This window comes from Marmota marmota, unplaced genomic scaffold (genome assembly GCF_001458135.2).
Source record: "Marmota marmota marmota unplaced genomic scaffold, marMar, whole genome shotgun sequence".
Taxonomy (NCBI): domain Eukaryota; kingdom Metazoa; phylum Chordata; class Mammalia; order Rodentia; family Sciuridae; genus Marmota; species Marmota marmota.
Window position 1 is genome coordinate 21695199 of NW_026000249.1, and position 25606 is coordinate 21720804.

The following is a 25606-nucleotide window of genomic DNA, read 5'->3' on the forward strand; positions in this document are numbered from 1 at the left end:
ATGCAGACTGAAGAGAAACACCACCCCAAACCAGAAAAACACAGTGCACAGATGTCTAAAGAAGACAATATTCTTAAGTGAGAATAGTCGATATTAATCACAGCTGCAAGTTCAAGAAAGATGAAGAAGAAATTTTGTCAATTGGTTTTAGCAACTTGAAGTTCTTCCCTTCACTTGAACTTAGTAGGGTAAAGCATGAATAGAAAGCATTAAATTTTAAGGAAAAAGAAAAAAATATATTGCTTATATTTACTCCAATTAATGTATATAAAGAACAGAAAAAAGGCAATGCCTCATTTTATTTTTTTATTTTTACCATGATAGAAATGAAAATTTTATTTTCTTAAAACATTATGAAAAAAGGAACCACTAATAGAGTTATACCCCATGTTTAATATTAAAATAATATGACTAATATAATCTTAAAGAATAAATAACATAACATTAAATTAACATTATCCATTATAATTGGAGAATGGCATATGGACATAATAAATTGTTTTCCTTTTTATTTTCCTGTGTTGTAATTTTTTTTTATATTTTCCAAATGGAAGAACTGATTTAGCATTGTTCTAGTCACAATTTAAATGATTTTATAAATATGAGTAAAGACAAATACTTTCATATTTAAACCACTTAATTTCTAAGTAATGCATGTGTATGTTTGCATATGTCACAGAAATAGATCTATGCACATAGTAATATTGAAATAAATGAACTTAATTTGTTTCATTCACCATACTGCCATGAAGATTTTTTTTCCTAGAAAAATAATATTCACACAATCTTAACTCATCTCATACACTAGGGAAATCAAAGAAAGAGAGTACAGAAGATGAAAAAAAAAAGTGTGTGTGTGTGTGTGTGTATTTGTGTATGATTCCCTTTTTAAAAAATTATACATCTTAGTGTTACTTATGGCAATAAATTATAAAAAATAGCATTTGTGTATTTAATACTGTAGAACAGTACTATATTTGGTGGAATCGTCATTCCATTGTTTTGAAATTAACATAATGCACATCTGAAAATGTATTTTTAGTATGAGATTTATTTCCATAGCTTATCCAAATATTAATGACTTCATAGTTAAGAGATAAAAAATACAAATTTTAAATAATAGTTAAAATTTATATTATTCATTTTTTTTTACTAGCCAGTTACTGGACAATATTAACAACTGTATCATGAAAACCAGACATGACAATCAACAAGATATTTGGAAAATAAATCAGTGAGGATTATTTCTGATGCCCACTTACTTCCCACTCTCATCTATACATCTAGACTCATTCTGCTCTATTGTGATTTTCAATTATCATTTAATGTGTAGATACATGTACATACATGTCTCTTGATGAAAATAAAATTGCTTATGAAGTCAAATAAAATCTGAATACTATTTCTGACCTTAGAAATGGGAAAACCATTGTCAACATTTTTGTGTGGGATGCACGCTACTTAATGACAGGGGACTAATGTGCTTCATAGCCTAATGCTCACTCTCTGTTTCTGGTGTACTCTAGAATTGTATATTGTACATTATATACACATACACAATATACAAGTATGTATAACACTGTCTATAATCAACACAAAGTAAAAAGAAAAATTAGTTTGTTAAAAAGCAAAAATTGTAGTGATTTAAATAAAATCCTATTTATGCAAAGTAGTACTCAAAATAGTACTATGCAAATTATTTTTGTAGAATATTACTAAACTGTATTCATGTGGGCCAAGTTCTTAGTTTTCTGTTCATGTAGCACAGTTTTCTGTACATCACTGAAATAAAATCAGAAGGAAAAACTAGTGAGACCATAAGGAAGCTAGCTATAGATACTTTTAAACAGAACTGTATTAGCTACTTCATTTGATGTTTTTCATATTCACATGGTGTGAAGATTGAGAAAGGAATAAAATCGCAAAACAAGTTAATTATTGTAGATATCACCACACACAGCTCCCTGTGAGTATCTGGAGCATGAATGAACAGTTTTTCAGGACACCTTAGTTTTTATCTAAGAAAATTTATTGTACCAAGGTCCATAGTAAACATGTAAGCAAACCAAAAATTTCTATAACTTTTTTCACAAAACATTCTCAATGGAACATGTTTAGTTCTTGCGAGAAGATATTATGATTCTTGCCATTTTGTTTTATTCCATCCTTTTAAGATTCTCTCCAAACCTGAGAGGATGTGGCAACTGAGAGGTTAAGGATCTTTAATCTTACTAACAGTGTGCCACTTTTCAAATACTGACTCTGCCACATATCAGCTGAGCTACCTTAGGCAAATTAGTTAACCTCTCAGTACCTCATTTTCATCTGTTTAATATAGATGAATATATTTCCCCACCTCCTACAGTTATATGGCAATTAACTGAGCTACATGTGATGCACTCAGAGAAGTGCCTGACACTTAGTATATAAGCATGATAAATGGCATATATATCACTGAAGATTAGATAAACCTGGAATAGTGCTATGCACATACAAGGTAATATCCATAGCTATATATGTAGGAGAAATCAATGCCTTATTAATCCTTGTCTTTGCATCACTACCCCTTCCACTCATCCTATAATCCACAATTCCATATGCTCATTCTCTAAGGACTATTTATAAAGGTAGATAATTCAATGAAAACTTCCATAATCATATCATTTGTAAATAATCATTTATGTTTGATTTGTGCCACACTTTATAACTCTCTTGACATTTTATAGCAGTTGTATACGTATACGTGTGTGTGTGTGTGTTCTCTGACTTACAGAGTTGTAATTTCATAAAAGGCTGAGAGAACACAGCAGGTGTTCAAAAATGCTTAGTTAGAAGCAAGTAAAAATGTAATGGTGAAAAATTTGCTCAATATCTTATTAATATTCTATCTAGTCCTACTTCCCCAAAAGCTAACTGATAAGTACATTATACTCATCCATAACTAAATTTCAATTACTCAAATGCCTTCTACCTCTTCAGTGTGATTCTGTTTTATTTAAACTGAATTGTCAATGTTTTCTAAGTATTTTCACCATTTTTGCCGATTTAAGAATAATCAACTCTACTAATGGTTCTCAAGAATTTTTAGACATTTCTCCAATAAGCATCTATATTAACTAAAACAGCATTAAATAAAGTGCAAAGTTACCTTGTCATATCTTTGCAATTCTGTATTCTCTAAAGGATGATTTTTCATATTACTTAACAACTCTGACTGAGCAATTGAAATTCAGACTATGATAAATGTTTTACACTGAAGGCTCATTTCATTATACAGTAGTCAGTTGAAATGGGGTTTCCGAAGAAGGTATTTTTAGGAAGTGCAGAGTACAGGAAAAAGCGGAATACATTATACAATTTAAATATTTATTGAAGCTTTTCTACTAAGGCAATATTTTGGTGATATCTCACTGAAATAGCAATGTGGAAAAGGAAATTGGGGTAAATAGATGGCAGAGACTGTGGAAACCAAGACACCTGGTGCTGAAAGTAAGTTCCTCATTCACAAAGTCATTAAATTGGAGATTGAAAGCAACAGCCCTCTTTACAGAAATATTATTTGCTTACAATTTTATCACTCTATCTAGTTTTTTTCTCTCTGATTTTTTTAGAATGATTTTGTCTTCCTAATTGAATTCCTGACTTTTTTTCATGCTGTAGATTTTTCTAACTGGTCTCATCCATTCTATGGCTCACTCATTTTCATCCCCAATAATAACTTCATTTCTAGGCTGCAGATCCCCATAACCACAGTTCTCACATTCTCCATCAAAAAGCTTAGCATCGTCATCCTTAATCCTTCCCGTCATTCCAGTTTCCCTTCCAATTTTTTTGTAAATGGCACTATTATGCACCAAATTCTACATGTCATGGAGGATGCTGCATACAATTGAACACCAATTGCTATTGATTCTCTCTCATAGAAAAATCCTTATTAGACATACTTCTTTCACCTCCAGTGCCACCATTCTAGTCAAAACCACCTTCTTCTGCACTTGGGGGAGCTATGAAAATAGCTTCAGATTGGAAGCCCTTCATCTACCCTTAGCACTTCCTAATCCTTTCTTAATAAAACTGATATTCTTTAAAAACGTGAATATGTTCACATCAGGGTTCTGCCTAAAACTCATGAAATGCTGTTCAGTGCTTGTGTAAAAACAAAAATAATTCCCATGACCTTTAAGGATTCCTGTTCAGACAATTGGACCCCAGCCTGCCCTTTAAGCTACAGGCTTGTTTCACACTCTCCCTCACTTGCCATTCACTAGTAAAACTGACTCTATTATATTTTTCCTCATACCAGTTTTCACTCTCACAAATGTCGCCCTCTCTGAGTGGAACATTTTCTGAGTGGAAAATAATTCCCTAATTCTATTTTTCTTCTTATTTTGACATCCTTTTCTCAGGAAGACCTCCTCAATTTCTAAGACTAATCTAGAGCTCAATATTATACATTCTTATAACAATGTGCTCTTTACTCTGTAGGTCTTATCCTAAATAGGCAATTTAAATATTTAAATAGTACAAACATATTAATATGCACATCCTCCTCTAAAGTAAATCTTTATGAATTTGCTTGTTTAGAAGATTATCTCCAGAGTACAGCATAGCCTTAGCACAAAATTGGCAATCGATATATATATATATATATATATATATAATTTTGATATATATATTAATTGCATGGATTAATATATATTAATGAATGGATGGATAACAAATCATCAGCTATTGGTTCTTCTTTAAATAATGATCATCCAAAACCACACAATGCAAACTTTATGGAGCCACTGCTTTTGATATTTTATTTCTGAATTTATTTTGAGAGCAAATCTATTTCCAGACATTTAAAGTAAAACATTGCAAAGGCCTTAAGCTTGAGCAAAGTGAACCCTTTTGATAACACTTGGTGCACTCTGACACAGCCCATTAGAGACAGGGTGTGTACACCTAATCCAAAGGAATCCTCCAGCTCTTCAGCAGCTGTTCACATGGCTCCTGCCCTGCCCTTCAGCCTCTACTAAATCAGGATTCCTCAGCTGTCTGAGCTTCCCGTAAGCTCTTTAAGTTAACCACCTACGAGCCAACATTGCTTATGCTCTTTTAAGTGTGATTTCCCCTTTTCTTTCTCAGTTATGTGATAGCAACTGTGATTTGTCACATTCACTGATAATTTTTTTCACTCTCCCAACCATTTTGATAATATTTTGTCCAATCAGTCATCAATTTAATCCTAACACTGCCTTCTTAAGCACCAACATAAAAGCAAATTACTCAACTTTCTTTTGATGAAAATACTTGTGCAGTTCTGATTCTGTGATTTTTTTCTATTTTATTCCTTTAATACATCCCCACACAGTTTCCAAGGCTAAAATCTGTACTTGTAACAGTGTGTTGACTCCCTTGCCCTTTAAGTCAGCACTTAGGCTAAGGTAAGGTTGTTACTGTAATCTGATAAAGGAGGAGGCAAGTTGTGTGCAAATAAAGATGAGTGCCAAGAATGGGCAAAAAGCTACTGATGTTTATGCCCTTTTATAGTCCTGATTCGGTGACAGTCAAGTCAAAAAACAGAATGGGAAAGGGGGGGGAGCAATTTCAAACAAAAGCTTAGGAGAGGGTAAACACTTTTAAAAAGGTGACCCCTTTATTTGCCCATAATATGGAACCATATACAACACTATAATGCTAATTGTGCTCAATTAATAATGGTCTTTTAAAAGCAAATTTGGAAAGAAAATATGTCTAAAAGTTGAAGCTAAATTGACAAAAGACTGTGTAACTTTAGCATATGTGAATTCCTCATTGTTGTACTCGTGATTTCAGTATTTACTTAATATAAACTAAAAGAATGAAAATTCAAGTCTCTGCTTTTTTGGAGCTTAGAAAATTATTTTAACCCTCTTTGAAACCATTTAGCTATCTACATCCTTCTTTTATCACATGGATAAATATTGGCTTGAATAATGAATGCAATTTAATGTTCCTCCTATTCATCAGAGCCACCACATTCTTCCACTTTAAACAGACAAAATACATAAACTAAAATGAAGTGAATAATTAACATAGAGGCAAAGCTCTTCTTCAGATTTTTTAAAAACTTGAACAGAAGCATGATGACAGTAAATATGTTAAACTATCCATAATATATTCCAACTCTCAAATTTCACATAAACATCAGTTTTTCAACACTTTAAATTTATGAAAAATTAATTCCTTAAAATTACATGGATTCAAAATATTGAGTTAAGAATTCAGGAGGAGTCATTTATGAACGACAGAAACAAGAGCAGCAACGTTTTATCAGTGTACCAAAGAAATGACAGTTTCATTCCTGCTACAGGATAACTGTTGATTCTCCCTCACTTTCCATTAGTGAAGAATAGTGTGCATAATTACAGAGTGAAAGTGAGGCATTGAGGCAGAAGGCAAAAGATAATAAAGGAGGAAGAGGAAGAAATTGATTTCTAAATCCAATCCTGACTGCTAGGAATGCCTGTTTTCTCAGGGCTTAATACTACGCAAAGCCAAATTTCAAGATTGTAGGACCCCAGAAAATGGTTGGTTGTGTTCACCTTCCCAGATATTTTGAATGAATGATATCAGATTAAAATACTTAAATTGGTAGACTTCTGGAAATTCTGATATCCCCTCTTGAATATAAAAGTAACTGATATTTGTGAATCACTTATATGCAAATCATAGTTTCCAGATTAACAGGAAAATACTTTAAAATAAAGACTCTAAATGCTTAAAATGGCAGCCTTTATGGAAGAAGAGAGCTATGAGTACTGCCCTTTGATTTTTTTCAAGGGTGATTGTATGGCCATGACATGAAGATTCTTTTAAGCATGAGCCACAGGGATAATTTCCTTTGCTTATCCTCATCTGTCTTCTGTGAATTTGTGATAGAGAAATTTCAGGTTCCCTTAAAATACTGGAGCCAATATGTTTATTGTAATTTTTAGTTTATTTTGCCATATTCAGGGAATTAATAATGAATGTAGAAAGAGAAAGACTATATATACTCTGTGTGTTAAAGTGTTTCACAATCTCTGATTTATGAGATCACATTTAATATTATAATATGCTGCAGCATAAGAGGAAAGGGAACTTTCATTCCCAAACTCCAGAAAAAAGTAAGCCAGATTATTTTATCTGTTAATCTTGAAACAATATTTGCACAGAAGTGATTCACAAATATCAATTACTCTTCTATTTAAAAGGGGGTATCAGAATTTCTGGAAAACATGTTAACTTCTAATATTAAGTAGAGGGAGACTGAAATTTTACACAGTCTTTAGAAAGGATTCTATGTGTGATACAAGTAGTCAAAACCCTCAAAAATTGAGAAAATACTAAACATATAATATACTATCACCATTTTAACTTACTATGACATTGCCATTTTAACTTTCATATTTGCACTAAAATAGAGTTTGAAACTCTAAAGATGTTTCAATATTTTATATTGTGAAACTCCAAGGAAGTTTCACTAACAGATGCTGTAAGCAGAGAAAAAGTGAAGACCACAAAATGTTTGTTTGCTTATATGGATTTGAAGATCGGCATGCTGCACAGAACGTGCTACCTAAAAAGAAATATTTTCATGAAACTCTGCTATGGAACTTGGTTGCATTTAATAAAAAAGTCTTACTTCCCATACTCCATTCTATGACTTTCCCAACAAAATTTTTCAATATGAGCCTACTGCCTTGATAAAAGAACACAAACCTCCTAGGACTATAGCAGGACTTTGTGAGATAGAAAACCATTGCCTCTCTCTGAATCCAATCAAAACTTGAGTGTACTGTGTAAAAATAAACCAAGGTCATCATTATTCCTTGTCATTGTGATTTGGCTCGCCTTCAAATTACATACCCTGTATATCTGAAATAACTGTACCGCCTCCATTAACTGAGTTTGACATCACTTTAATCAATGTATCTTTTCAGAATGAAAGGCAGAAATGTCAAATTCCTACCATTATAAATTCTCTTAACTCTCTAATCTGCATTAAATAAAAGGCTGTCTTTGAGAAATAATATTTGCTTTAAATAAATATAACTAGCATCAATTTTATTTTAAAATGTAACTAGGACAAGATTCAACCCTAACAAATTTCTCCAAACAGAGGTGATAGCCCATGAAACTCTTAAAGCTTCACTTGTAGGGACCCCTCCCAAGACATATCTAATTTTTTTATTCATATTTTAATTTTATTTTTCTTAAAAGAGCTCCCCCAATTGTATAGTCATAAATCCTGAGTTTTCATGGTTTGTTCTATTTTACTACTCAGAGAATATTTATGTCTTATTGATCAATTCCTTACAAAATAATGTTTAAAATAGAAAATTAAAAAAAGAAGATGAAAAGAAAAGCATCTCTAAGTAGAGATTAGTTTCTAATCAATTTCAGTTAATATATCTTAGAAAACTACTCTGTGGTTTAAATGTGTATGTATGTATGTGTGTCACACACACATATTCCCATACAAAAATACTGTTTCTTGTATTTGCAATGAAATAAAGAATAATTTGATGAAAATATGATAAAACATGCTTAATGAGTTAGGGAAATATTAGAATTTAAGTTGAAAAGAGAAGAAGAGTTTGGGAAATCACTTTGTTTTGCTCTCTAGACACAGTCATAATAAGATAAAGCAGAAATTTTAAAATCACCTGACTCTTCCAACACAAGGAAGATTTAAATCTCTTTTATTAAACCACAGAAGTGGCTAAGTACTTGACAATTTGTTTTATGCAGTAAATGATTTTGTCTATAAAGATTTTGAACAAGTAACACAGGACTGAAGAGGAAGGTGTACTAGTATTTCTACCCAAACCATGAATTTTCTGTTTCAGTACTGTATAGCTGGAATAGAGTCAAGTACTATCTTTTTCATAAATAACTTAAATTTGCATAAAGTGTTTTAAAAGATTAATATCATATGATATATTCTAAAGTATTTTCTATAATATGCCATATTACACAAAAATCTTATTAAATTAAAAAGTATATCATCGACTTGGAACTGCAATCTCTCTTTCATAGTTAACATGCCTTTAAAAGATTCTACAAATGATATTCTAATAGATGTTTTTGTTAGGTCTAAAGATGGTTTGTATCTTTAAAAAAAAGCTCAATGAAATATCTATTTGCAGTTAATCATTTGATTAATCCTTTGCAATTCATAATTTGAGAAATTCTAAAAGTAAATGATATACATGTTAATATAGTGACCTCTTTTAAATGGTAACAATTTTAGTTAAATAACAGCCAAATGTACTGTTTTAAATTTTTCAAACTAAGACAATTTCAAAAACTGTATTCAAATGTCAAAAAACCCAACTAATAATATCTTGTTCAACAGTAAAACTCAATGTATAATATAACCTTGAGAATATCTTCCTTTTGTCTTAAACCTATTGTCAAGTTACATAAGCATTACTTGATGGTTTTAAAATGCACTATAGTAAAAGTCCTACAGGGCATGTCCCAAAAAGGTTATCTTTCTTCAAATTTTAAGAATTTAAAATCTTACTTGAATATCTATGACAGAGGAGTATACGGTTGCTTTGTTTCATAACAGAATTTCATCTTTGAAATTCTTTCAGAATTCCTCTAAGTAATAATAAATGATCTTAATTTTGTAGAATTAATCATCACCAGTAATTAATTTTGATAGCATTTATAAATTAATGATATGATAGAAACAAATACCAAATAAAAATGTGCATGTGTATGTTTTGTGTGTGTGTGTATGTGTGTGTGTATGTGTGTGTGGTATACCGTGAAGAATATCTCTATCTATCTATCTATCAATCTATCTATCTATCTATCTGGCTTTATAATGGTAGTCATAGAACAGTTTTTCAATTAGAAAGCAATACTGATGCTCAGTAAAGACATTTAAGATGAAAATGATATAAATGTTATACTATGAAATCTGTTATCCAATGTAAATAAATGGACAATGTTAATTTATTTACAGAAACTTTTTATGAGTTTGTTTTCAAGAATTTGCGAAGCATTACTTATTTGGAGAGATTTATTTATTTCATTCTTAATTATAGGCATTGTCCTCATGTCTATTTTAGAATAACTATAATCCACAAGTCAAAAATAGGGGAAAAATATAATCTCCTTCATCCTTCTCTTTGGGACACACTGTCCTCATCATTTATTATTTTTATGTACTTCTATTATGGTTTCATTACAGTTGACTTAAATTCTTCATTAGTCATTATAGCTTTCTTAAAAATAAGCAAATTAGTCACATTTTTATATAAAAGCCTAACTATAAAGCTTCAGTGAAATGCTAGGTCATGAAAAACATGAAATGCCATGATGACTTTACTGCAAAATATGATCAGAAGTCTCTTAAGTTTTTGTTACTTCCTAAATTAAAGACTTTCAGGTTATTTGGCAGCACAGATTTACGTTACTTAAAGAATTCTCATGATGTGTGACAGAAAAGAGCACTCAAAACTTTGCAAATAATATGAGAAAGTAACTTGGAAATTAAATCTTTATCAATATTTTTTGCACATGTCATTTATCCATCACAATTTTTTTTTAGTTCCCCCCCCATGATATGCCTGATATATCATTTTCTAACCTTTAGGTTTCCATGTCATTCCCATTCAGCAGTTAGTTCACTGAGAATATCAGGTCATTACCATTCATGTAACCATTACTAAATATAGAAGCATCAATCAAAATAATAATTCAGATTCACAAACTACTTTAGAGCAATCAAAATAGTCTGTTACATACACTCAAAGCTAGTTATGCATATTCTATTCCTTCAGTGGTTTCTTAAATAAGAAAGATGTGTTTATTTTATTGCAAAGATAATAACTCAACTCTACCTAATTTCTATTGAAGTTTTCCCAGTGAGAAACATCTACACCTGAATATATACATAAACATATATTATAAAGTATACTGAAGATAACATTTATGCTTATTCACAAACTAGTGTAATAATTTAAAACCATTCTGCCTAATCAGTGAGCTTGTCACAAACTAAACTTATGCTACAATTAAAGATATTTTAAAATTATTTTGTACTTACAACAGTCCTCTACTTCTTCCCACCAAAGCATTTGGAAAAAGAAGTATTTGTCGAAGCAGCGATAGAAATCTTGGTAAAAATTTCTCCCAACTTTATTGCTCTAGTAGGCTTAGGAATGAGAAACCAATAAACTTCAGCAGCTTTGAAAAAAATAACACTTCAGTTTTCCTATTCGTTTTTCTCTGAAAGCAATTGCCTCCAAGATCTGAGTCCTGTAGGGGGAAAGTGAGTGATCCTAACACTGAGTGAGTCAACATAGTAACTGATGCCAGGATTTTGTAGAGGCCTCTGGATATTTCAAATTCCAGGACCTGCGCACAAGCAAGTGACCCGCCTTTTCTCTCAAGTTGGTTTCCCATAATAGGACTGCCCATGGACACTACATATAAGGTTGTGCTTCCAGCATGGCAAGTCCTGCAAATTGAAATAATGCTCAACTGTGTTCTGATTAACATCCAAGCCAAAATAGCACAGTGGACATAATTCTTGCTCCCAAAGTCCTCTAAATTCAAAACCCTTCAGTACAGAGGAGGAACAATAATTTTCTGTAACTTTTATGTAAATTTCTAGAATAACAGAGCAGAAATCTTGATCCAGAATTAACTTTTAAATGCCTTGCCTTTCTTCCCCTCCTTTTAACAACAGAAAAAAATTCACTCTACTGAACAAAAAGAAATGTCCCGAATAATCTATGCACTTGTTATGAATCTCCTGTCTACCACAGTTAATTTTTACCCTTGGGATCCAATCAAAAGTCATGTATTGATGATGCCAACAGTCGGAATAAGAGAAGCAGCAGCAGAATGTAACAGCTGAGTTTTGAAGGCAGTATGTGAGTGGGTCTCATGGGACAAGTTTTCTTCTCAAATAAAGAGCACTCTTATAATGGAATGAAGAAATCCTCCTAAAATGCTAAATTTTACTTGTGGATTATGATAAAACTTCTTCACTAGCAAATTATTCTTTATTTAATTTCTTTGGTGCCAATTATTAAATTCATTCTTTTAAACAGTGAGTTAATGACAATTAAATGGTTCTCAAAAAAGTTTTTCTTTCTGTGTTTAAATGAACACAGTTGCAATATGTCATTCATCAGGTTTATAAATCATTCTTTGCCAATAAAAAGGCTTCTTTGTCTTCTAATTATATTTTATGCAACAAGTGAGCTCAATATTTATAGAGAACATCAGAAACACTTTTTAGAAAGATATTTATTTTGTAATTATAATGATCCCCACTAAATTATTTGAGTGCTATTTTTAGTATCATTTCTTACAGTGGCAGATCCATTTTCTATGTCAATCATTCAATTGCTTAGCATAGAAAGAGAAAAAATATATGGGGAGAAATGACACTGAATCTTACTAAGACTTTTACCTTAATAGTTAATTATACATTTTATATTTTTCAATGTCATCATCATAAAATTGCCACTGACCACCAAATCACATGTAAACTAACGGATGAAGCCTAACTTTAATTTTAGATAATAGTATTTAAATTACTATTATAAAAATGGACTGAAGCATTCATTCCCATATTTAATCTCATTTTCTCTCCTTAGTTTGGTTATTTATATATGCATATAAGCAAAATTTCAAAACAAAATGAGAAAAAAATTTTAGGACTGACTATGATCCAATTTTGCATGTTAACATCATTGTCTTCCTGCACTGTAAGTTCCTTTACATCTTTTCCTATGATATATATATATATATATATATATATATATATATATATACACACACACACACACACACACACACACACACAAACTATATATATAGTTTACTCTTCTGCCAACCAGCAGCAATAGCATCATAAATGAACTTCTTAGAAATGACACGTACATGTGAATTCTGGAAAATCAGAAACTCTGGGGGCAGGAGCTAGCAGTCTGTGTTTCACAGGTGATTCTAATGTATGGTCAACTATGAGAAAACCTGAAGTACATGATTCTAAAAACAATTGTGGTTCCATTTATACAAAAACATGTTCTAGGTAATACCTGAAGTACAAAACAATGATTGAATTTTGACTATCCTCAGGTAAATTTTAATTATCTTTCAGGTTTATCACAATAAAATAAAATGCATTTATTACAGGTAATAAATAATCATAACTTATTTATTACCTGTAATAATTTCTACATTTTGTATAATACATACACTTCCCTTAAGATTTTATAACATAGGTGAGTAAACATACTTAAAATAACTGGAAAAAGTGAAAGTCATGTAAAATAACATATAGTACTAACACAGTGAATTTTCCAATTCAGATCATGTCACTATTTTCCTGTGACACTTATTCACTTATTGCTTTCATTTTAATAGTCTTAACAATAACTATATCTTGAAGGTCTTAGGGGCCCAATTATAAAAGTCACTAACCAAGGAATATGCTCAGGTTCCCCATGTTAATAATTGGCACAGCAGAATTTTTAAAAAAAATTATTTAGCTTTTTGTTTCAAAATAAATATAAATTCCCAAGAAGTTGCAAAGATAGTATAGAGATACTCCATATACTCTTCAGTCAGATTCTCCTAAAGGAGCAAACTGTAACTATACACAACTATGATACAATATCAGTCCAGGAAACTGACATTGATATAATGCATGTGTATAGTTTATGTCATTTTATCACAACTACACAGAACTGTTTCATCTTTATAAAGACTTTCCTCATGTTATCCCTTTAGTCATACCATCCACCCTCCTCAATCATCCCCAATCTTGTCACCAACTCATTTGTTATCCATCATGTCATTTCAAGAATGTTAAATAATTGAATCAGTTGTGACTTTCTGAGATTGGCTGTTTTTCCCACTCAGCATTGTATTCTCAAGTTTCATTAAAGTTGTTACCAATGGCTTGTTTACACTTTCCATTAAATAGTATGTCATGGTATAGATGTTCTATGGTTTGTTTAACCATTCATCTTCTATAGGAGATTGCAGCTATTTCCAAGTTTTTGCTAGTGAAAATATAGCTGCAAAAAAATGTCACATATAATTTTCCTTTGATTTCTCTGGACTAATGTTGAAGAATGAAATTATTGGGCCTCATTATGGCAAATATATGTTTAATTTTTTAAAGACATTGACAAAACATTTTCCACAGGTACTGTGACATTTTACATATCTACCAGCAATGTGCAAGTGATCCAGTTTTTCCAAATTCTCACCTATATTTGGTGTTCTTAGTTTTATATTATATTCTTTGTTCTTACGTATCTAGAGATACATCATGATGGTTTTAATTTGAAATTCCCTAATGGTTAATGTCATTTAACATCTTTCTATGTGTTTGCCATGTGAATGCACTTTTCCAAAGCTTTATTTTTTTTTAAATTTTTTTGTAGTTGTAGATGGACAGCATGTCTTTATTTTATTTGTTTAATTTTACGTGGTGCTAAGGATCTAACCAAGTGCCTCATATGTGCTAGGCAAGCATTCTGACACTAAGCCCCAGCCCCAGCCCATAAATTTTATTTTATTGTGATAAGAACACTTAACATGAGTTTTACATTCTTATTTTTTAAACTGTAGAATCCAGTATTATTGACTATAAGTATAGTGTTGTACAGTTACCAGATCTCTAGAACTTATTCATTTTGCAAAACTGAAATTTTATGTCCATTGATTAGAAACTCCCCATTTCCTCCTTCCTTAGAAATATAGCCTCCAGTGAAGTGTCTGTTAATATCTTTCATTCATTCTCTAATTATATATCTTTCTTTTTTTTTACTGCTGAGTTTTGAGAGTTTTTTATACATTCTGGATATGAATCTTTGTTTGATATATAGTTCACAAATATTTTATCCACATCTAGAGCTTGTTCTTTTATGCTCTTAATATGATATTTGAAGCAAAATTTTACCTTTTAATAAAGTTTAGTTTGTTGATTGTCTTCCCTTGATAGTATTTTTGGATTAGGTCTAAGAACTCTTAACTAAAGATTTAAGCCACGAAGGCTCTGATTTTTTCTTCCAAAATTTTTATCATTTTATCTTTACATTTAATCTGTGATTCATTTTGAATTGATTTTTGTATAAGGCATGGGTTTAGTTTGAAGATATATACTTTTTCTTATAGGTGTTTATTTGCTCCAGCAACACTTGCTGAAAAGACTATTGTTCTTCTCATTGACTGAGAATTGCACCTTTGTCAAAATCAGTTGGGCAAATCTGTGTGGGTCTGTTTCTGGAACAGCAGTTCTGCCGTATAGATTATGTGCTCATCCCTCTGCCAATGCCATACCACCTTAATTACTATTGATATTGTGTCAGTTTAATTAAGCATTGGGTAGAAATATCATTCTGACATTATTATTCTTTCACAAAATTATTTAAGAAATTCTAGGTACTATGTTTCAAGATATTAATTTCAGAAGATTTAAAAATAAGCCTACAGATCTGTTAATAAAATATATTTCTGATATTTTGATAGGAATAACATTAAGCTTACAGATAAATTTCTGGAGAACTGACAATTTTACTATACTGAGTCTTCTAATCCACTAGCACAAAACATATTTCTAATATTTAGGTCATTTAATTTTATTGTATTATACTGTACTTTTAAACAGTATTTTATATTGTGAATATATTATATGTTCATACTTCTAATATACCTATAATGGCATTACAGGTTCAGTATCCCTTATCAGTATCCAATTAGGTTGATTAGACCAGAAATGGTCTGGATTTCAGATTTTTTTTCAGATTTTAGAATACTTTCACATATATAACGCAATATGTTGGAGGTGATACCCAAGTCTAAATACAAAACTGATTTATGTCTTATGCCTGTAGTTTAAAGGTAATTTCACACTACAATATTTTTAGTGTATTCAAGTTTTTACTGACCCATTGTATGAGGTCAAGTGTGTAATCTTTAACTTGTGGTATTATGTTGGTACTCAAAAAGCTTGGGAGTTTTGAGCATTTCAGATTTCAGATTTTAGGACTGGGGATTCTCTGTCTGCACTGTCTGTTACTTACATGATTGCCCAAAGAAAAAGAAAACACTAGGGCTGGGGATGTGGCTCAAGCGGTAGCGCGCTCGCCTGGCATGCATGCGGCCCGGGTTCGATCCTCAGCACCACATACAAACAAAGATGTTGTGTCTGCCGAAAACTAAACAATAAACATTAAAAAATTCTCTCTCTCTCTCTCTCTCTCCCCCTCCCTCTCCTCTCTCTCTTAAAAAAAAAAAAAAAAAGAAAACACTAGAGGTTCTATAACCAGAATTATGAAAAAGAAGTATATAAAAAATTCTATAATATATATATATACCTGATGTGTATGTTGTTGATTTTAAATAAGATTATAATTATTTATACACATGAATTAACTAGACATAAGTTTTCAAAAATTAAAAGCATATTTTTACTACATTTAAGTCATATGTATGGAATCTTCTCTTGTTTGTTTGTTTGTTTTTTGTACCAGGGATTGAACCCAGGGGCACTTTACCACTGAGTCACATCCCTAGCCCTTTTTAATTTTTTTTTTTTAAATTTTGAGACAGGGTCTTACTAAGTTGCTTTGGGCCACTTTAAGTTGCTGAGACTGGTTTTGAACTTGCAATCCTCCTGCCTCAGCCTCCCAAGTCACTCAGATTATAGGGTATGCCACCATGCCTGGTTATATGTTTTTAAAAAGTGTTCTTTTTGCTTATAATTTTATGATACATACTGTAAAATGAAGGCTGGCCCTTGCTTATGTTTCAGTTTAATAGTAATCCTTGTATCCTAAAATGGATTGCACATTAATTAGAAAGAACTGAGTATAATAAACTTCAAAAAGAATAAGGAGTGAATGCTTAAGTAATGGAAAATCCTAAAGGCATTATTTCATGCTAATTTGGAAGGACAGGTTCATTTTCCAAACTTATTAAATTATTTAACATAAATTCAAATACTATGATTAATACAGCTTCAGAGAATAAATAAACTGGGAAAACAGGCTTGATAGCTAAGATATTTAAATAAAGCTAAAAAGTTTATTGATTTGGGAAAAATCATTCTGGGCCATTTTTACTTCTTTTTTTTCACATTAATTCATATTGGTTGAAATGTTACACATTCTATAAAGACATAAATGTCTTAGATGGATTTTAAAAATCTCTCTTTAGGTAAATCCAATGGGAAAATATGGTATTTTGGGAGCTAGTTTATAGGTACTAAAGCCAGATAAACAGAAATAAGAGAAATAGAATTAAGGAAATATAGTGATTACCCATAATAACAAAAAACCTGTTGATATTTTGATAGGAACTGCATTAAAATGTAGACCAATTTGGGGGAAATGACCTATTCACTATGTTATGTCTCCCAGTCCTATGAGCACATTGTGTATCTCTACTTACTCACATTTTTATTTGGATTTTTAGTTGGTAGTTGTATAGATACAGTACATATTTTGTTAGATTCATAAGTATTTAGATTTGGGGGGGGTATGTAAGTTTCTACATTTAAAATTTTGGTTTCCAGAGTTCATTGCTTATCAATAAAAATATATTTTAAAACGTTTATTTATTTCTTTATGCAGTGCTGCTGATCCAACCCAGGCCTTTTGTATTCTACGCAAATATTCTACCACTGAGCTATGTAACCAGCTCCCATAATTATTTTTTAAATTATTATATTGTGGTAAGTAAACTTAATATGAGGCCTAGCCTCAAATAGATTTTTAAATGTGAAATAGTCATTATCTCTAAATACATTGTTTTACAGTAGATATCTGGAACTCATTCTTTATGCATAACTGAAACTTTATACCCATTGATTAACAATTGATTTTTTTTTATGTTGAGCTTATATTCTGAGATTTTGCTGAGCTCACTATTTGTGAGAAATTTTATACAATACCTGGGATTTTCTACATAAACCACCATAATACCTACAAGGTAGGGATGATTTATCTCTTGTTTTCTGAATTTTATGTTTTTATTTACTTTTCTAGCAATTTTGTGCTGGCAGGAACTTCCAGTACTATGAAAAATAGCAGAGCTGAAATGAGATGTCTTTACCTTGATCCTAATATCAGGAAGAAAGATTTAAAATCTTTCACCATTATTATGATGTTAGCTGCAGGATTTTTTTAGATGTTCTTTATCAAGTTCTTTATCAAGGAAATTCTTTGGGATTCCTAGTTTTCTGATATGTATTTTTTAATGAATGTCAAATTTTGTGATATATTTTTTCTTGCATCAATTGATATGATCAAGTGATTATTCTTGAGCTGCTTAATATGATGTGGCAAATTTTGTTAAGGACTTTGGTCTCTATACCCATAAGCAATATCTGTGTGCAGTTTTTGTTTGTTTGCTTTCGTACTATGCTTGTTTGGTTCTGGTATCCATACTTCTTGCCTCGTAAAAGTATATTTGGAAGTTTTGCCTCCTTTTCTGTTTTGGAACTTGACAGTTCTTTTCTTTCATCACATGAAAAATGTCATAACACTCCCTGCTGGCTTCCATGGTTTCACATAAGAAGTCTTGTGTTATTTGAACTATTTTTTTTTTTTTTTGCTTATAGATAAAATGTCCTTTCTCTTTCATTACTTTTAAGTGGTTTTTTTTTTTTTTGGTCTTTTCAGAATTTGATGGTGAGTATAAGCATGGGCTTCTTGGGGTTTATTCTGTTTGTTCACAGAGTTCCTTGCATCTTTAGGGTTTTATCTTTTACCAAATTTTTCAGCCATTATTTCTTTATGTACTTGTTCAGTAGCAGCATCTGTTTTTTCTCCTTTAAGGCCTCTGATATCATGGATCATACATCTTTCATTATAATTCCACAGGCCATTGAAGATCTGTTCACTTTACTATTTTCTTTCCTGTTCAATGTGGGTAATTTCTGTTTTCCTATCTCCTTTCCTGTGTACAGGTTTTCCCTTCTGTTCCCTGTTGAGACCATGTATTGAATTATATTTTGATTTCTATATTTATTCAGCTATAAAATTTAATGTTCTATGTCTTCTCTGAGATTTTTCTGTTTGATATTTTTGCAAATAAGTTTGTAATTACTTGTTGAACTATTCATTTTTATGATGGTTGCTTTAATATCACTGCCAGATAACACTATCTTCTGTGTTATGTTGGTACAGGTGATTATTGATTGCATTTTTTCATTCAAGTTGAGATTTTTCCCTTTTGGCATTTTAGATATTATCTTATTATACTATGGATATTATTGTAACTGGCTTTCTCTGACACTGTTCTGGAGGAGGATGGAAGGGGATACATTTTGCCTTGTCAGTTTTCATGTTAGATTACAGACCTAAATGTAAATTATAAAACTATATAACATAGCAGAGAACTTTGATGATTGCGTGTTTCTTGATAAATTTTTAGATATAATACCAAAGGCATGAACTAAGAAGGAAAAAAATTAAGCTGAACTTCATGAAAATTAAAAATTTCAATTCTAGAAAAGACATTGTCAAGAGAATAAAAAGTAATTTTCAGAATTCATATCCAATAAAGAACTATCATACAAAATATACAAAGAACTACTAAAGTTAACAACAAACAATTTGATTTTTTAAAGTAGGTAAAACATCTAAACAGGTATCTCAGAAAGAAGATATAGAGATGGAAACATGAGCATATGAAATATTGCTATCATATGTCATTATGAAACTTGAAACTAAAATAACATGTTGCCAACCACATACCTATGATGTTCCTTAGTAAGTAAATGAATAAATAAACTGTAACACATCCAGAAAATTGATGCTAAAAATAAGTGATCTATCAAGCCATGAAAAGATAGTAAGGAAAGTTAATTGCATATTACCAAATGAAAGAAGTCAATTTAAAAATGCTTCATACCATAGGATTCTTACTATATGACAACACGAAGGAGAAAAAACTATGGAGTAATTAAAAAGATAAGTGGTTGCCAAGGGTTAGAGGTTAGGAAGAGATGAACAGGAAGACCATGGAAAGATATTTAAGTCAGTGAAACTATGATAACTATAATGGTGGATACATGTGACTATAAATTATTTCAAATTCACAGAAGGTATACCAAGAGTGAACCCTAATGCAAAATATGGATGAGTGTTAATATAAGTCCATCAGCTGTCATAAATTGTAATAATTGTAACACAACTCTGGTGTGGGATGTTGATAATGATGGAGGCTATGTATGTGTGTAGGCATGAGTTATATGAGAAATCTCTGTACTTTCTCAATTTTGCTGTGAACCCAAAAGTGCTATAACTACAAGTTATAGAATCAGCCCAGGTGCCCATGAATAGATGAAGGGATAAAGAAAATGTGTTATATATACACAATTGGGTTTTATTCAGCCATAAAGAAGAATGAAACTATAGCATTTGCTGGTAAATGGATAGAACTGGAGAACATCATGCTAAGTGAAAGAAGACAGACCCAGAAAGTCAAGGGTGGAATAGTTTCTCTCATATGCAGAAGCTAGAGCAAAATAAGGAAAAGAGAGATGAGTTATCTCATGAAAACAGAAGAAAGATCAGTAGAGGAAGGGGAAAGATGGGGAGGTAGGACAGATGGGAAAAGGATGACCAATAGAAAGAAATTGATCAAATTATGCTATACACACACACATATCACAGTAAATTTCACCTTTATATATATATATATATATATATATATATATATATATATATATATATATATATATATATATCAACCATTTAAAAAATCTATAAATGAATAGAAGAAGACCAGTAGAGTAGAAGAAAGCAAACAGGGAGAGGGAGGAGAGGAGTAAAAGGGGAAGTACTTGGAACTGAATTGGAGCAAATTATATTCCACTCATGTATGATTATGTTGAAATGCACCTCAATATTATGCTTAACTTTTCCCCCCTTTTCCCACATGTTTATGTATAACTTTAATGTACTAATAAAAGCATTTCACAAACCACATGTATTTCTGTACACTAGCAATAAGCATGTGGACACTAAAATTAAAAATATAGTACCCTTTACTCTCACAAAAAATGAGGTAGCAAAATATCTTCTGGACTTATATGATGGAAGGAACAAAATGCTATAAACATAATCAAAGACTATATAATTAACTGGAAAAACATATTGTTTTTGTGGATTAGAAGACTCAACATAAATAATGTCAACTTTACCCAAATTGATATACAGTTTAGCACAAGTGCTATTAAGATCCTAGCAAAATGTGGGTTGGTGTATGCCAGATCACTCTAAAATTTACATTGAAAGGCAATAGAACTACAGTAGTCAAGGCAATGTTGAAAAATAGATTGAACCCTTATTGTATAGTTACAGTAGTCAAGTTAATGTGTACTGGTGGTGGGATATATACACAGATCAATGGAAAATACTGAGAACAGATATAAATCCACACAAATATGCCCAACTGATTGACACAAAGGTTCAAAAATAATTAGTGAAAGCAAAATAGTTTTTTACAAATGGTGATAGAACAAGTAGAAAATAAAATTAAGTAAATAAATAGATAAAGTAAAATGTCCTTGACATAAATCTCATACCTTATAAAAACTGACTAAAATGAATGAAGAATTTTAATATGAAACAGAAAAATACAAATATTTTAGAAAAACATATGATAAAAACTTCAGAGTATATAATTAAGCAGAGTTTTAAAGTATGATGATAAAAGCATGTTTCCTAGAATGAAAAAATGATAAACTGGATTTCAACTAAATTTTAATATTTGATCTGGAAAAACCTCTGCTAATATGTTGAAACACAAACTGTACACTGGTAAGAATCAGAAATCAGGTTTTTGATTGCCCAGGATTAGGGAGTAGGTAAAGGCAGGAAGGAGGTGGATCTGGCTATAAAAAGACAATATAAGGAATCCTAACGGTGACAGAGATATCCTATATATTGATTGTACTTACATCAGTATCCTGGTTATGATATTGTACTATGGCTCCCTGTGATATATTACCAATGGGATGGATTGGGAAAATGGTGCATATAATCATTTTGAATTACTTTTTACAATTGAATATGATTCTATAGTAATCTAAAATATGTTTACTTTAAAAATAGGACAACATGATGGATTTAGGTCATGAATCAAAGTTTGCCCTCTTATATAGGACATTAGTCTATGTACATACAAAGAAATGTAATGGTAAAACCACGCTGTAGAGCCTAGTGAGGATTAATTGGCACCAATGTCATGTTTAAATTCTTTACTTTTACTCCATTTTGTTAAAAGGCTATTCTGACAAGGTTCTTTAACATAGATAAAAGTTATAATTCTCCAGTTCAGGAAGTTTTAAATCTGCAAATAAGAATTTTGAGTATCTTTTTAAACAAAATATTTGGAATCTAAGAAAAACTGACTCTAAATGCCACCTTTCTATCTCTCAATATTCAAAAACATTTCACAAGTATATTTATTGAAAACCCAGACCAAGTTATTATTATACAAGAAAGAATAAGGAAACAATTTAAATCCATGTGGATGACATTTAGATTGCAACTTCATCAAACTTGTGAGCTCAAGTCAAAATCCTTTCCTAATTTCTTTCTTTAAAAAAGTAAAAATAATAAAATAAACCCCACTTGTTAGTATATTTCAGTTATTTTGCTTTAAATACCACCAGATTTATCTAATGGCAAGGTCAGGTTTTTATCCTGATAATATTTTTATAAAGATTAAAGTAAGTCCTATGAAACAGGCACTAAGAATAGAAGATGCAAATATTTTAAAGCCTAAAATTTGAGGACCTTCTTATTTTTGCATATTTTCAAGCATATGATCATGTGTAAGCTTTACAAGTGTGTTTGAAGAGTTTTGTGAAATGGAGGTGTCTAAACCTTAAGCTTTATTCTTTTCCTGACAAATCTCCATGTGGAAAGGATAGGTCAGAGAAGCTTTTTGTAGCAGATAATATTCCATGTGCCATTTCTACTGTGTGTGTGTGTGTGTGTGTGTGTGTGAGAGAGAGAGAGAGAGAGAGAGAGAGAGAGAGAGAGAGTCTTATTGAGTGGCATTCTATTTTGAATATCTTATTAAATAAATTTTAAAATAAATAAAAACAGGTATAAATAATGACCATTTATAATTCTATTCAAAATTTTTCCGGGGCCCCATAAACAATATACTTATTCACTGAAGCCTGAAAGTGAGAGCCTGTTATGGAGACCATGAAAGTATTTTATTTAACTTTCAATGAGGTTTCATAAATAGACTGAATTTAGAGAAGGATAAAGGAAAAGGATTTATGTGGGTTTACATCCCAAAGTTCCATTTGAGTTTGAAAAAAAAAATCTAAAAATTCTGTTCTGGTTACTTGAAAAATAGCCTTTAACTTATATTAAACATTAAACTATTCCAAAATAAATTACATTCAAGGATGTCTCAAAACATGAAAGCATTCACATTTCTGTAAACATTTTTTTTTAACTGAAAATCTTATGGTGAATCTTCAGAGTTGACTTTCTTTTCTAAATTTATTTGAGATATTGAGAACTCAGTTCAGTTACTGATTTTAGATTTAAAACATTTTTCATTGTCAGTAATTTTTGCCTTCAAAAACTACATATTTTTATTCATATTCATAAATGAGATACTTTGGATACTTTAATATTCTGAGGTAATACTTCAAATAACCTAGAGAAGAAAATAATACTAGAGATACAAATGAATCCACATTTTTAAAAGGAAAAAAAGTGGAATTTATAGAAGGGTTACCTCAATAAATCAGCAATTTGAAAACAAGGAAGTCTGATAATAGATCCTGAAGGATAGTTTTTACAAAAATGATAGATCCTGGTGTTGAGAAAAGGTTAAGAACAGCAGTTAAATCCATTACAAAAGATAAACTACATTAGGCTTCCACTTATACCTATATACTATCTTTTTTTTCCAAATTTCTTTCAGCATTTAAGAAGAGCAATGTAATAACTTATAGTTACAATGAGGTAATGCTGAATGTAAGCTACTAGTTAGGGTATCCCCTGATGCTGAATGAAGTAGGGCATTGCGACATTTTCTCCTTGCTTTCAGTCCAGTTCTTTCTTCCTCACTGGTAGAACAGGTATCTTGCAATAGAGTATTCTTATTCCCGCCTTCTTGATCCTTAACTTTGATGTCATTCATTTCTCTTATCCATAGGTCTAACCATTTAATATTTGTTGTTACTATTATTATATCGTACACAGTTATTTTTCAGATCAACTAGGAATAGGAAGAACAAGTGATTTTTATTTTACTTTCATTTACTCCTTCTCTAATGTACTTCCATTTTTTTTTTTTTTTATGTAGATCCAAGTCTCTGACCTCTATCATTTTCTTTCTCTCCGAAGTACTTTTGACATTTCTTGCAATGCAGGTCTACTGACAACTTATCCCCTCAGGATTTGTTTGTCTGATAAAGTATTTATTTCTTTTTCACTTTTGAAGGATAATTTCACTGATACAGAATTCTATGTTGGTGGAGATTTTTTTCTGTCAAAACGTTAAACATTTCATTGCACTTTCTTTGTAGCATGGCCCACTCCATTTTATGTCCTCCTTTGTTCTGCTCTGTGACTGTGAGGTTGACTCCAATAAAGTACTTCTCCTTAACACCCTTGCTAACTCACCCTTGCTAATGCGTATCCTTTGGTTTTTGCCAATGGGAGGCATAATCAGAAGACAAAAAAACAGAGAGGTCTAGAGCATTTCTTCCCCATTTACTCCTACCTTCTTTATTCCTTATTTCTCACTGAGGAAGCTTACATCCCTACCTATCCTTTAAGAGTCCCCTCCATTGTTCAGTTTCAAATTGGATTTAGGAAATATTATTTTATTCACCTGACTCTTCAGGCTTGGTAAGAGGGGACATGTCACAAACTGCCTACTGTAGGTAGTCTCAGAGTGCCTCAGTAGCTTCTTTTGTTTCCTCTAAACCCACTCATAATTATGTAGATAGTTCCATTATTGTGTTTTATTGAACCACACATGTTGTATTCTATTTCTTAGCAGGGTCATGACTGTTAAAAGAAGATAAGAAAAATGAATAGCTTCTCCTTTTAAGGTCATAAAGTATAAGAGGAAAACAAATGAGATGCAGAGTTACTTTAATGTATGTGCATGTATAAACAATATTTTCATGGGTATATATGGTGGTTTGTATTTTATGTACCAACTAGAGCATGAGATTAACTTTGGTACCTCCATACATATTTTCATGTAGAATTTTCACTCAAGAAGTAATAGCTGAAGTAATATGCAATGTCTTATGTAGATCAGGAAACATGTAATAATGAAGCTGGTAACAATATACTCTACTTAAGGATAAAATCCCTAAAAAGGTGCATATGAATGTTTCTGTATGCATATGAAAATTACTTCACAGACACTCACTCCACTCTTAAATTCTGATTCACAAAACTAAACTAAATTTAGTTACTATTAATAGATCAAAATTGTGGAACTTTCATGCTTTTCTATGCAAGCACATGGTGACAGAAAGGCCTTATTGCAATGCTGCAAATTATGCATAATGTACAAAGTTGCTTGATTTCAACTGTCTTAT

At 31.2% G+C, this 25606-nt stretch overlaps 1 protein-coding gene across 3 annotated transcripts in view; it reads right to left on the reverse strand.

Moving 5' to 3' along the window:
• LOC125614152 (dystrophin-like) overlaps window positions 1–25606 on the reverse strand; it is a 753869-nt gene that overhangs the window by 308500 nt on the left and 419763 nt on the right. The window contains exon 1 of one of the 3 annotated variants that reach the window (XR_007344794.1): window positions 11078–11352. The exons of the other annotated variants lie outside the window; for them this stretch is intronic. The gene's annotated coding sequence lies outside the window, so the exon portion shown is untranslated. Of the gene's footprint in view, window positions 1–11077; window positions 11353–25606 lie in introns of those variants that run through there. 3 annotated transcript variants of the gene reach the window in all.